The sequence below is a fragment of the Sminthopsis crassicaudata genome, chromosome 5 (genome assembly GCF_048593235.1).
Source record: "Sminthopsis crassicaudata isolate SCR6 chromosome 5, ASM4859323v1, whole genome shotgun sequence".
Taxonomy (NCBI): domain Eukaryota; kingdom Metazoa; phylum Chordata; class Mammalia; order Dasyuromorphia; family Dasyuridae; genus Sminthopsis; species Sminthopsis crassicaudata.
Genome location: NC_133621.1, coordinates 32,544,148 through 32,558,873, shown reverse-complemented (window position 1 = coordinate 32,558,873; position 14,726 = coordinate 32,544,148).

Below are 14,726 nucleotides of genomic sequence, written 5' to 3'. Positions count from 1 at the left end.
TCTTCTCTTCTCTTCTCTTCTCTGTCTAGGTCTCTGTCTCTCTATCTCTTCTTCCTCCCCTCTCTCCCTTCCTCCCTCTCTGTCTGTCTTTGTCTTTGTCTCTCTGTCTCTTTTTGTCTCTCTGTCTCTTCTTCCTCCCCCCCATTTCTCCCTATGTCTCTGTCTTTGTCTCTCTGTCTCTTTCTGTCTCTTATTCCTCCCCGCTCTATCTCTCCCTATGTCTCTGTCTTTGTCTCTCTATCTCTCTGTCTCCATCTCTCTCTTTCTGTCCCTTCCTTCTCTCTCCTCCCCCTTGCCTTCCTCCCTTCCCCTTCTCTCTCCCATCTCCCTTCTTTCTCTCTCCCCCCTCTTCCATTCTCTCCTGCAGCCTGCCCCCACCCCTTAGCCCAAGGGTGCTGATAGCCCCATGTTGGCACCCAGCTCCCCCAGCTCTCAGCCTTGGCCCTTGTCCAAGGGGTCTCTGTAGCCTGCACAATGGCCTGCGCGGTCCCCCCCAACCCTGCATGGTGACAAGTGCCCCATAGAAAGTGATTTCCCAATATTAAACCTTTCCTACCCCCCCCTTTATTGCAGGTTTCAAAACATATTGACAAATCTCCCCCTGCTCCGGCTGCCCCCCCCACTTTTTAGTTATGCATATAGTTATTTTTGGTAACATTGTTGCTTGATAAATAGAGGGGTTGTTAGATCTCGAGTTATTATGCAAGTGTTAGCGACACAGGCTGCTAAACCATTTGGCTGTTGCTTCGGTGGGGATAGGAATAATAACAAAGGGGAGGAGGGCATGGGAGTTATTTTAAATTAAGTGCATATATATGGATCTATATGACATTAATAATAAGGGTTGAGAGCCATTGGAGTTGGCTTTCCTCTGGCATCCAGACGCTTCTAGGAGCATTTTAAGAAAAAGGGGAATAATTTCCCCATTTTGCTCTCCCCGCCACCAATGGAGTCGTTTCACAAGGGTTTCCCTCACGTGCCTCGTGTCTTGACACTAGTCCATCCCCACGGCAGCTGCCTCCGTCCATACCCCCCAAAGCCTCCGTCCCAGGTGCCCGCCCTTCTGGGGAGATGACCTTATTTATTTTCTTCTTTCAGTGCTCCAAGCAACTGCACTCCCCATGCCAGCTATAAATGCGGGCACAGGGGAGCCCTGGATTTACCTCCAGCCTGTGGGGTAGAGTGTGCTGAGGCTGGGGCTCTCAGGAGATCCATATTTTGAGTTTATGGAAGTGGGGTTGATGGGAAAAGATTTGGTGTGGATTTGTGGAATTTGGATCTCTGTTGGTCACTTTGACTTGCAGATTTTCCATATTAGAAATGATAGGCTGGAGACGGTTAGCATGGAGAGGAGATTAGGGAGCCTGTGGCAGGATAGCTTCCTTGAAGTAATAGAAAGTCTGGGATCAGTGTGCACAGCATGGTACCATGCCCATTCAGTCCCCCGAGAGTTACCAGAGCTCTTGGTAGCTCTTTTATACTCAAGTAACTAGGAAGCTGGGGACAGGTTGGTGGTACAATGGACCTAGTACTGGGTCTGAAGTCAGGAAGGTTTGTTTTTCCTGGACTGTATGACCCTGGGCCAGTCACTTAGACTTGTTTGCCTCAGTTTCCTCACCTGTAAGATGAGCTGGAGAAGGAAATGGCAAACCATTCCGGTATCTTTGCCAAGCAAACCCCAAATGGGATTATGAGGAGTTGGAAATTATTTAAAAATGACTAATAATAAATATTAAAATAAATAAAATAATTAATACAAATGACTACAAAAAATGACACTGCCACCACCAGCTTCCACCACTATTTCCATCATCACCACCACCACCATCACAACAACAGCAGAACTAGGAAGTCATATCATAACTTGAACCACAATTTTCAGCGATGACTTGAGTGCTTTTCCAGGTAAAGAACTAGCTCAGCCCATATAATCAGTAGAATGAAATGCTGCTAGATCATTCTTCATTATATCAGGGTTGGCCAGATGTTGCATCATTAGGGAAAAAAGTACAGGTTCTCCCACATGCTACCCAAAGAAAAATGCCCCATCACCTCTTGTTTATGCCCCATTATACATTTTGGTCCTAGAATCAGACAAGTTGAGAAACTAGCATCAAAGTCACTAGCCATTGATTTCAATATTATCTTTGAAAGGATGACAGAGGGGAAATAGGGACTAGGTTTAGAAAGGAAGGGAGGACAGTAAGGGACAGTCCTTTGAAGGGTAGTGTAATGGAGTACAGGGATTCTCAACCATTTCTTTCCCATGGACCCTTAAGCATTGGGCCCTTTTCCAAATTAAATGCATAAGATAAAATAGGATCATAAAGGAAACCAATTATATTGAAATATAGCTATCAAAAAATATATTTTTTAAATTCACAGACTCTTGGATTAATTCCTTCTGGTTTGGTGGAAAGAATATTGGACTTTGAGTCAAAAGGACTTGGATTTCAATCCTTTCTCTAACACTTCATAGCTGGGCTATCACTTAAGCTTTCTTAGACTCAGTTTCCTCATCTGGAAAATGAAGATAATAAAAAGTACCTGCCTCATGAAATTGTTATTATGATCAAATTAGAATGAATATGTGTATATGTATATGTGTATATATATACACATAATTTTGTAAATCTTAAAGTATTGTATCAATGTGAATTATTATGGTAATTATCATGGTGATTGATTAAAAAAAAACGAGACTCTAAATGTTTCTCAACATGGCCCTAACTTATTTTCAATTAAAACTGTACCTGGGTTGTGTTCTCCAGGATTAAAAAATGATGACCAACTTGAGACCTTGGTGAGAGATCCCTAAGAGTTCTGCATTTAAATGTAAGTAGCTGAAGGAGGAAGATCCAGGACAGTTGTGGCAGGTTGCTCACGTCTGGTCAGTTCTCTGCACTGCCACAAATTTTCCATGTGACTTTATGAAAAGGCCATCACCTCTTAGGAATGGTACCTCTAGTATTGTTATGTAATACAGGGACCAGTAAAACTGCCCCTCTAAGAAGCCCAGAGAAGATGAGTTAGGGAAAACTGTGAATTGGGTAATTATCCTTGTGAGACTTAGAAAAATTCAGTGCTGAGCCAACACCAAAATGAAGCTGTTCCTGAAAAGTGCTAGGGTAGGTGTCTTTTCTAAGGCTGAATTTGGAAAATTTGACCTCTTGACTATAGCATTTAACTAATTAAAAAAAAAACTATTGAGTTGTTGAATTTTTTTCCTTCCTAAAGTAAGTAAACAAAAGGTCTGAAGGACTTCAGTAGAAAAAGACCCAGCTGTAGAGATGTGGAGTGGCTGTTGCTATTGTATTTCCTTTTGGGACTGCAAAGTGCTTTCAAGGTTATTTTCGTCAAGGAGATAAGCAAAGTTTTATAAACATCATAATAGCTGATATTTATACCATGCATTAAAGGTTTGCAGAATGTTTTACAGACATTATCTCATGTTATCTTAGAATCCAGAGCTCTCCAGGACCCAGATCTTAGCTTCAATGGGAAGCCTTTCTTGATTCTCTCAGTTGTTGGCATTTCTCCTCATGTTCTCTGAAATAACTTAGTATTTATTTTTTCTATAGACTTATCTGTGACCGAGTATCTCTCCCTATCTCTCTTTTCCCCCTTAGAATGTAAGATCCTTGAGAGCAGAATGTCTTCCTTTTTGGAGGGGCTTATTCCCAATGTCTAGCAGTGCCTTGCATGTAACCAGTACTTGATAAATTCTTAGTGATTTGGACTGGTTTAGAATTCTCAAAAGATCCCTGAGAAGCAAGTATCTCAAGTTTTGTTATTTCCATTTTACAGATGAAGAAATTGAGGTTTGGAGGGACTAAGTTAATTGCATCTGATCACATAGCTAGAAAATATCAGAGGTGAAAATCCAGTTCTTGATTCAAGGTCTGCCACTTCATGGCCACGATGCTTTGCTATGTTCGCCTAAGTATTTATAAAGCACCTGATATGTGAGAGGCACTAAGTTGGGATTAGGTACAAAACAAAAAATACATAATAGTACCTTCCTTCAAGGAGCTTTTTTCTTCTTTTTATTTATGGCATGTGAATGTTTTGAACCATTGCTGGGCCATGAGAAATGAGGATTGTAATGTATTCAGAGAATTATGGGAAGACATATATAAACTGATGCAATGTGAGGAAGCTTTTCATTGGATTTAGAGGGAAGAATAATGAGTTCTGTTTCGGATGTGTCAGGTTTGAGATTTCTTAGTACAACAAATTGCTGGAGGAACAGGACAAGGAGAGAGACCGGGACTGGACAAATAAACCCAATTTGAAATAATAATATGTAGAACATAGGGATAGGAAGTGGTTAAGGACCAAACTCATGATTTAGAAAATGAATTCAAGGAGATTTTTTGGGGAAAGAGCCATGAATAGCTGGGATGGAGTTAGAGGGCATAATGAAGAACTTTGTATAAAAGGTGGTACTCGAGATTAGTTTCAAAAGATGAGAGATTTTAAGAGGTAAGGGGAGGTACAGTCCAAGATGACTAGTTCCAAGATCTAGAGATGAGATAGAGAGCTATGAGCAACAGCAGAGGCAGTTTGGTGGCCCATAGATGGTGGGAAGGGGAATAATATATGGAGAAGGTGGAAAGATAAGTTGGGGCTGGGCCCTGAAGGGCCTTCAGTATCAAGCAGTGGAGTTTATATTTGATCCTGGGGGTAATAGAGATTTAATCGGATTATTGAGTAGAGAAGTGCCTTGGTCAGATCAGTGATTAAGTCAGTTCAGTAGCTAGAGGATGAAATGGATTGAGGAGATATTTAAAGGAGGGAATTTAATTAGGAGGCTGTTGGGATGCTTTAGGTGAGACATGATAAAGGTCTGGACTAAGATGGTGGCTGCATGGGGAACAAAACAATAAGATTCGACAATATGTATGTAGGATGAGATAGAAGGAGGACTTGAGGATAGTGGCAAGATTACAAACCCAGGAGGCTGCATGGAGAATAGTGCCCTTGATAGAAATAGGGAGATATGGGTGAAAGGGCGAGTTTAGGGGGAAGGATAATGAGTTCTGTTTTGGATGTGTCAGGTTTGAAATTTGTATGGGAATCCAGTTTGAAGGATGCAACTGTTGGAGGTATAGGATAAGTACAGCACAAGGAAAGAGACCAGAACTGGACAAATAAATGTGAGTCATCTTTATTGAGATAATAAGTAAATGTATGGGTACTGATGAAGTCACCAAGTGAGAGAAGATAAAGAGAAAAAATGCCTTGGAGTACTCAGAGGTATTGAGATGACATAGATGGTAAGCCAGCAAAGAAGATTGAGAAAGAGTGGTCAGGTGATGGAGATCCAGCTGATAGTAGTGTCACAAAAGCCCTGAAAAGGGTGATTGACTATGCCAAATGTTGCAGAGAGGTCAAGGGAAATAGTTGTAGATTCAGGAAAAAAAATTCATCAGATGAAGAAACTAATGTTCAGAGTGGTCACACAGCTAATGCTTGTCAGCCTAGATTTAAAGCTAAGTCTCTCTCTTCATTATTTATTTATTTTTAAATTTTATACTTATACATTTTTTTGACAGAATATATGCATGAGTAATTTTTTATAACATTATCCCTTGTATTCATTTTCCCAAATTTTCCCCTCCCTCTACTCCCTCCCCTAGATGACAGGCAATCCCATACATTTTATATGTGTTACAGTATAACCTAGATACAATATATGTGTGTAAATCCAATTTTCTTGTTGCACGTTAAGTATTAGATTCCGAAGGTCTAAGTAACCTGGGCAGACAGACATTAGTGCTAACAATTTACCTTCACTTCCCAATGTTCCTTCTCTGGGTGTAGTTGTTTCTGTCCATCATTGATCAACTGGAAGTGAGTTGGATCTTCTTTATGTTGAAGAGATCCACTTCCATCAGAATACATCCTCATACAGTATTGTTGTTAAGTGTATAATGATCTCCTAGTTCTGCTCATTTCACTCAGCATCAGTTGATTTAAGTCTCTCCAAGCCTCTCTGTATTCCTCCTGCTGGTCATTTCTTACAGAGCAATAATATTCCATAACCTTCATATACCATAATTTACCCAACCATCCTCCAATTGATGGACATCCATTCAACTTCCAGTTTCTAGCTACAACAAAAAGAGCTGCCACAAACATTTTGGCACATACAGGTCCCTTTCCGCTCTTTAGTATTTCTTTGGGATATAATCCCAATAACAGCAATGCTGGATCAAAGGGTATGCACAGTTTGATAACTTTTTTGGGCATAGTTTCAAATTGCTCTCCAGAATGGCCGGATTCTTTCACAACTCCACCAACAATGCATCAGTGTCCCAGTTTTCCCACATCCCCTCCAACATTCATCATTATTTGTTCCTGTCATCTTAGCCAATCTGACAGGTGTGTAGTGGTATCTCAGAGTTGTCTTAATTTGCATTTCTCTGATCAGTAGTGATTTGGAACACTCTTTCATATGAGTGGATATAGTTTCAATTTCATCATCTGAGAATTGTCTGTTCATATCCTTTGACCATTTATCAATTGGAGAATGGTTTGATTTCTTATAAATTAGGGTCAGTTCTCTATATATTTTGGAAATAAGACCTTTATCAGAACCTTTAACTGTAAAAATATTTTCCCAATTTGTTACTTCCCTTCTACTTGTGTTTGCATTAGTATTGTTTGTACAAAAGCCTTTTAATTTGATGTAATCAAAATCTTCTATTTTGTGATCAAAAATGATCTCTAGTTCTCCTCTGGTCATAAATTCCTTCCTCCTCCACAGGTCTGAGAGGTAGATTATCCTCTGTTCCTCTAATCTATTTATTATCTCATTCTTTATGCCTAAATCATGGACCCATTTTGATCTTGTCTTGGGTATATGGTGTTAAGTGTGGATCCATATCTAATTTCTGCCACACTAATTTCCAGTTTTCCCAACAGTTTTTTTCAAAGAATTAATTTTTATTCCAAATGTTGGTATCTTTGGGTTTGTCAAACACTAGATTGCTATAGATGTACCCTTTTTTGTCCTTTGTATCTAATCTGTTCCACTGATCGACTGGTCTATTTCTTAGCCAATACCAAATGGTTTTGGTGACTGCTGCTATATAATATAGCTTTAGATCAGGTACACCTAGACCACCTTCCTCTGACTTTTTTTTTCATTAGTTCCCTTGAAATTCTCGCCCTTTTATTCTTCCATATGAATTTTGTTGTTATTTTTTCCTAGGTCATTAAAATAGTTTCTTGGGAGTCTGATTGGTATAGCACTAAATAAATAGATTAGTTTGGGGAGTATTGTCATCTTTATTATATTCGCTCGGCCTATCCAAGAGCACTGAATGTCTTTCCAATTATTTAAATCTGACTTTATTTTTGTGGCAAGTGTTTCGTAATTTTGCTCATATAATTCCTGTAAGTCTCTCTTTTCTTTAAAGTTTGTACTGTTTCCATCCTAATGCACTGTCTGTTATAAAATATATTTATGTCTAATGGTAACCATCTCAGGGGCAGAAATGGGTGAAGAAAGACAAAAAATAAAAAGAAATGTACACAGTAACTATTATATATTTAAAAGGAATAACAAGAAGGCACATAAAAATGTAGTTTCATGTGCAATCATCTTTTTAAATTATATTGTGTAATGGAAATGCTTGTTTTATTCCACAGATTGAAAAAATAAAGATTCTAGGATGGGATAAAGTCTATTAGAGATAGCATGTTTTGGTACAAAGAATACTAGAATGAGAGTCAGGAATCTTAGATTCTTAGCACTTACTAGTTATTATAGCTAAGTAATTTATTTGTTCATTCAAGCAGCATTTATTAAGTTTATATTATAAGCTTAATTATAATTACATAAAGTGTCAAGTACTGTACTAGGTAGTAAGGATCTGAAAACAACAACAAAAGAGTTCTGTTGCTCTTATGTTCTATTAAGAGAATATAACAAATTTACTGATCCATTAATATAAATTATAATCTAAAGTAATTTTTGTGAGGGGTACTTTTAATAAGGGGGATCATGTAGAAGATAATATCTAAGCTGATCTCTGAATGGTGTGAGGGATTCTGAAAGCCCAGGTCAGAAGGGAGAACATTTTAAACATGGGGAACAGACAGCCTGTTTAATTTGCGAATCTTGATTTTTTTCATCAGCAAAATGGAAGACGGAACAAAGGGTGGGCTAAATGGTCTTTTCAATTCTAACAATCTCTGATTCTAAGACAAATCATCATGGTGTGTATATATTATTGTGTAGTGAAACTCCCTCACTGGGGCACCAAAGGACCGTTATGCAAGTGGGAATTTTATTTCAGATTTATAGCAATATTCTACTGCTAATGCTTAGGAATAAAAAAGTAAGACTTGCCACCTACTCTGACTTAAGACCCATTCTGGAAGCAAGAAAATGTACCCTTGACCCCATCTTTCCTTTGTCTGTATTTGTTCCAAGATTTTCTTTCTGGTTACAAGAAGTAATAGCATTAAGACATGGCCAGAAACCCTCCTCCCTGAAAGCATAACCCAGTTGAGTAATCAACTGGAATTTTAGAATAGCTCTAATTTTCTATTTACTCTCTTTTTGGACCAAAAAAGAAGTGGGTAATTTTCAGAATTTTTGGGATATTACAGATTAAAGAGAACTTCATCAATACCCCGATTTTATCTGATGAGGAAACTGAGACAGAGAGAGATGAGTGATTTGCATGAGGTCACACAGTATGGCTCCCCAACTATTAATCTTTTAAAAGGAAATAGGGTATAAGTCAAGGAATGATGAATTTGGAGGTACAGGCTCTAGATTCAAGACCTCCTTCTACTTTTTATGACTATATCACTTTGTTGTCTCACTATGACTCAGTTTCCTTATATGTAAGATGAGGGGATTAGACTAGACATGCTATGCAGGCAGCTAGGTCACATAATAGATGGACTGCTGGACCCAGGAGTTTGAAAGACTAGAATTCACATCCTAAATTTATCTGTGTAACTCTGGGCAAATTACTTTAACCCCTCTCAGCCCCAGTCTTTTCATCTATAAATGAGTATATTACTACCTAATTTCTAGGGTTATTAAGAAACTCAAATTAAATAACACGGGTAAAATGATTTGCAAAACTTAAAGTTCTTTCTTTCTATTAGCTGTTATTTTAATTAAATTATTATTATTATTTGATGCCTTTTGAGGACATTTCTAGTTTTTAATCTGATTCGAAGATTACCCCTGAGCTTCATGAGAAGCAAAATGTTTCATGGTGGCAAGATCATCAGATTTAGCATTAGAAAATGCTTCAATACCTTGTACTTTAACACTTCTTATTTTGCATGTGAGGAACCAAACTCAGAGAGGCTAAGCAATTTTCCCAGTGTCCTATAAGTAATAAATAACAGAGTCAGGATCGGAAATCAGCTCCTTTGGCTCCCAATTCAGTGCCCTTTTTATACCACCACATTGCCTCCTGTTTTCCTCATCTTTATTTTAAGTCCCTCAATATTTCCTAAACATCTCCTATGAGATTCCATCCATCATGAATGAAAATTATCACTAAAACCACTCTGTTTCACCTGGTTATAAGCTGAAGCCTGTTAACAGATTTGGAAGAACTACTACATCTGCAATATAGTTCTCCACAGCCCGGCTGTCCTAATGCCTCCAGCCAGTCTTGCGTTCCAAATTAAATGGAGTAGCTCTCCTAATGGAAGACATAGTGTGCTTCCATTAAAATAATACTGCCTATGCTTGAGTTTGGAATTTATGTACATATTTATGGACTGATCTGTCTATTGATGGATCTCATTGATGGCTATTCTGCTGTAAAGTGAATGCAAGTCTGGCGCCATGAAACGGTCTATTGTGCTGGAACTCTGCCATTGTTAGTGCACCCACTCCAATGGGCTCGACCCACCCCCATCCCTACCCTCCATGCCCAAACAATCATTGTCCATGAGAAGCTCCTCAGGTCAAGTTTTCACTCCAGACAATTGAAGATAGATCCAATGATGGTGATGTGCCCTGAAGTGCCCCTACCAAATTTTTGTATCTTTTAATGACTTGCCCTATAGCTTGGCACATAAGAGTTAGCTAGAGAAGATTATTTTCAGTGGACGGCTTTCATTCATGAGCTGTGGCCAGACCAGAGAAGTTATGCTGGTGTCATAACGGATTCTGTGTCATCTGCCCCGTTTTGAGAATGCTTTAGTGTTAGGAATCTCCCCTTAATGATTTATTTCATCAGTAAGTGAGGATTTAGGTTATTATTTGCTACAGACTCATCAAATACTAGCATTAGAAGAAGCCATTGTAATCACTAAGTGGAATATCTTGCATACTTTAGATTTGGAAATGAAGCTCAATGGTTTCCCCCAGATCATATTATTTTGAGAGATACCATCTCTATGATGAGCTGAAAGTAAACAAAGTAGGACCATGAGATTTTGTTGATGTCAGATAAACATTTAAAAAAGGAATATGAACTAGCAGTTGAAATAAATGACTCTTCTTTTTTATAATTAGTTTTTGTTCTGATTTCTAGTTTCATTTGAATGCCAATCAAAGAAAGGTCTTGATAGTAAGGTTTACTTTGTATACTAAAGAATGCATTTTTTTTTCTAAAACAGAATTCCTATTTTCACCTTTTTTATTTTGTTTGCTTTTTCTTTCTTGTTTTTTTTTCCCTTTTAGTCTGATTTTTCTTTTTTTATTTTATAATTATAATTTTTGACAGTATATATGCATGAGTAATTTTTTTATAACATTATCCCTTGTATTCATTTTTCCAAATTATCCCCTCCCTCCCTCTACTCCCTCTCCTAGATGACAGGCAATCCCATACATTTTACATGTGTTACATTATGACCTAGATACAATATATGTGTGTAAATCCAATTTTCTTGTTGCCCGTTAAGTATTGGATTCCGAAGGTATAAGTAACCTGGGTATATAGACAGTAGTGCTAACAATTTACATTCACTTCCCAGTGTTCCTTCTCTGGGTGTAGTTGTAAAACAGAATTCCTGAAATGACTTTTGGGTTCTTGGGAATTATAAGGAATTTTCTAAGCCTAAGTCAGATAGTTTCTGGGACCAGTTGAATCACTTCTAGACAGCCGGCAATTAAAATAATAGAATTAATCTTAGCCTGAAACATTCTTCTGACTTTTTTTGGTTGTTGCCCAACTGGACTGTCAGAAAAAAACAAACAAAACCCCCCCCCCAAATCAACAACAACTGTAGCTGGAATGGCAAAGAGAGGCTTCCTAGTCATTGCATCTCAATTGATGGTTGTGAAGAGTGAAGGAACAGGTAGCCCTGAACTATCTAGATGACTGAAACCCAGTACATAGTACACAACAGCTCTGTGGCCATCTGACCAGCTGAGAAGCCCAGTACAGAGCCAATATACTCAACAGACAGAAGACACCCAGGAGAAAGTAGAAAAAGATGTTCTATCCAGTAGTAATAGAGAACAACATCATGACATCATCCGAGTAAATCAACAGTACTGTAACATCAGAATTATAATTGTGTCCACTGGCCACATGAATTTCTTATGTGTGTACCTGCATACTGTGCTCTTGCTACACAGTTTTATGCCTTTCCATGCACATGTATCATGTCTTGTCACAATGTGCCTTTTCATTGTCATAGTGAGATTTTTTCTTATTATTTTTGTGCTCTGATAATTGCCTTTATTTGAAAGGAATGAATCCTGTGGCTTCTATCTAAAAGTGAGCGATCTTGTACGGAGTAACTATCATTTTGAGTGGAAGCTAACCCACAGAAGGTCTCACCTCTTGGATGGTTTCTCTGGGATTCCCTTTATGGAGGAATCCAACTAGCTCACTGTGTAAGTACATAGTATAGTCAGGATTAGAACTCATCTTTTCTGATTCCTAGTTTAGTGTCTTTCTGCTGCATAATATATGGTTCTGCTACACAGTCATAGATGGATCAGGTAAAACTTGGAAAACCAGAGCAGCTTTGAGTTGTGAAAAGCCACTGCAACACTGGGAAAACTCTGGGGAGCTGTAGTGGACAAAGCCTGAGGAACGGTGAATTATGTTCTCCACTATTCTAAATAATTAAGAATTAATTGTATTGATATGATGCCTCTGTCCAAAGAGTTCCCATATCACTTGTCTTCATGAAGGCCATGGGAATAAAATCTAGGACATCTCTTATCTTCATTTTTCAGATGTAGAAACTGAGGCATAGAGATTTAAGCTATGAGTCAAAAACAGATAAATATGGTAGTAAAAAAGTAATCATTTTAGATATGAAGGATTCTCCTGGTCCTGCTTCAGAGACTTCTGGTTCTTATTGCATCAGGAATCAGCAGAAAAGCCCAATTCAAGTGAAATTTATGGCCAGAATGGTTTTTGCATTGTGGTATATTGGAAAAGAAGGATTTAGAGTGAGGAAGCCTGAGCTAGCATCTTTGCTTGGTTATTGTATAATCTTAGGGAAATCACTTATTTTATCTCCATCTCAGTTCCTTTATCTGAAAATTAATAGACTTTATTAAATGATCTTTTAAAGTCCCTTCTCAGTTTTCAATCTCATCATTCTATTTGCAGGTAAAATAAAAAAGAAACAAAGTCAGTCTTAGACTTGGTCACTGATTCTCTGCTTATGGAATAACCATCTCAAAAACACAGAGATTAGTTCTCTCTTTTCATATCTCCCATAATACAGAGTCTATCCACTCATTGTTATTGCTTGCTAATTATTTCAAGTGATTTCATCTTGCAACCTCAACAAAAGCTGTGAACTTCTGGGGGGCAGGAACCACGCTGTCTACTTTTTTCAATCAATGAATAAGCATTTTTGAAACACCGACTACGTGACAAATGCTGAACTTGTTGCTGCTGTTGTTCAATCGTGTCCAACTCTTTGTGATCTCATTTGGAGTTTTCTTGGCAAAAATACTAGAGTAATTTCTTCTCCAGCAGACACTGTACTAATACTAAGTTTTAAGAAAAAGCACAAACAGTCCGTCCTCTAGGAGCTTAAATTCTACTTAAAGGGGAATCTCTAGGTATAGGATGAGTGCATATGTTCATGTAGTTTATGTACCTCACGAATCTGTTTAGAGGTGATTACCAGGGAAGCATGAATAGCAGTTCCTAGAGCCTGCTCTATTTTTCTCTTAGGGAGACTTTACTTTCTGCCAGGAGAGAAGCAGGGGATTGATTGGGGTCATGAGGCTAGCCACTCTGCTCTCATCAAGAGGGGGAGTACCATGTTAGAATTACATCTATCTGTTTCTCTAGTCTAGGAGAAATATTTTTTAATTTATTTGTTTATTAATTTTATAATTATAACATTTTTGACAGTACATATGCATAGGCAATTTTTTTTACAACATTATCCCTTGTACTCCCTTCTGTTCCGAATTTTCCTCTCCTTCCCTCCTCCTCCTCCCCTAGAGATGGCAGGCATTCCCATACATATTAACTATCTTATAGTATATCCTAGGTACAATATATATGTGCAGAACTGCATTTTGTTGTTGTTGTTGCAAAGGAAGAATTGGATTCAGAAGGTAAAAATAACCTGGGAAGAAAAACAAAAAATGCTCTCAGTTTACACTCATTTCCCAGTGTTCCTTCTCTGGATGTAGCTGATTCTGTCCATCACTGATCAACTGGAACTAGATTAGCTCTTCTCTATGTTGAAGATATCCACTTCCATCAGAATACATCCTCATACAGTATCATTGCTGAAGTGTATAATGATCTTCTGGTTCTGCTCGTTTCACTCAGCATCACTTGATGTAAGTCTCTCCAGGCCTCTCTGTATTCCTCCTGCTGGTCATTTCTTACAGAGCAATAATATTCCATAATATTCATATACCATAATTTACCCAACCATCCTCCAATTGATGGACATCCATTCAACTTCCAGTTTCTAGCTACAACAAAAAGAGCCGCCACAAACATTTTGGCACATACAGGTCCCTTTCCCTTCTTTAGTATTTCTTTGGGATATAAGCCCAATAGCAGCAATGCTGGGTCAAAGGGTATGCACAGTTTGATAACTTTCTGGGCATAGTTCCAAATTGCTCTCCAGAATGGTTGGATTCTTTCACAACTCCACCAACAATGCATCAGTGTCCCAGTTTTCCCACATCCCCTCCAACATTCATCATTATTTGTTCCTGTCATCTTAGCCAATCTGACAGGTGTGTAGTGGTATCTCAGAGTTGTCTTAATTTGCATTTCTCTGATCAGTAGTGATTTGGAACACTCTTTCATATGAGTGGATATAGTTTCAATTTCATCATCTGAGAATTGTCTATGCATATCCTTTGACCATTTATCAATTAGAGAATGGCTTGATTTCTTATAAATTAGGGTCAGTTCTCTATATATTTTGGAAATGAGACCTTTGTCAGAACCTTTAACTTTAAAAATATTTTCCCAATTTGTTACTTCCCTTCTAATCTTGTTTGCATTAGTTTTGTTTGTATGAAAGCTTTTTAGTTTGATATAATCAAAATCTTCTATTTTGTGATCAATAATGATATTCTCTAGTTCTCCTTTGGACACAAATTCCTTCCTCCTCCACAAGTCCGAGAGGTAAACCATCCCTTGTTCCTCCAATTTATGATTTCGTTCTTTATGCCTAAATCTTGGACCCATTTTGATCTTATCTTGGTATGTGGTGTTAAATGTGGGTCCATGCCTAGTTTCTGCCATACTAATTTCCAGTTTTCCCAACAGTTTTTGTCA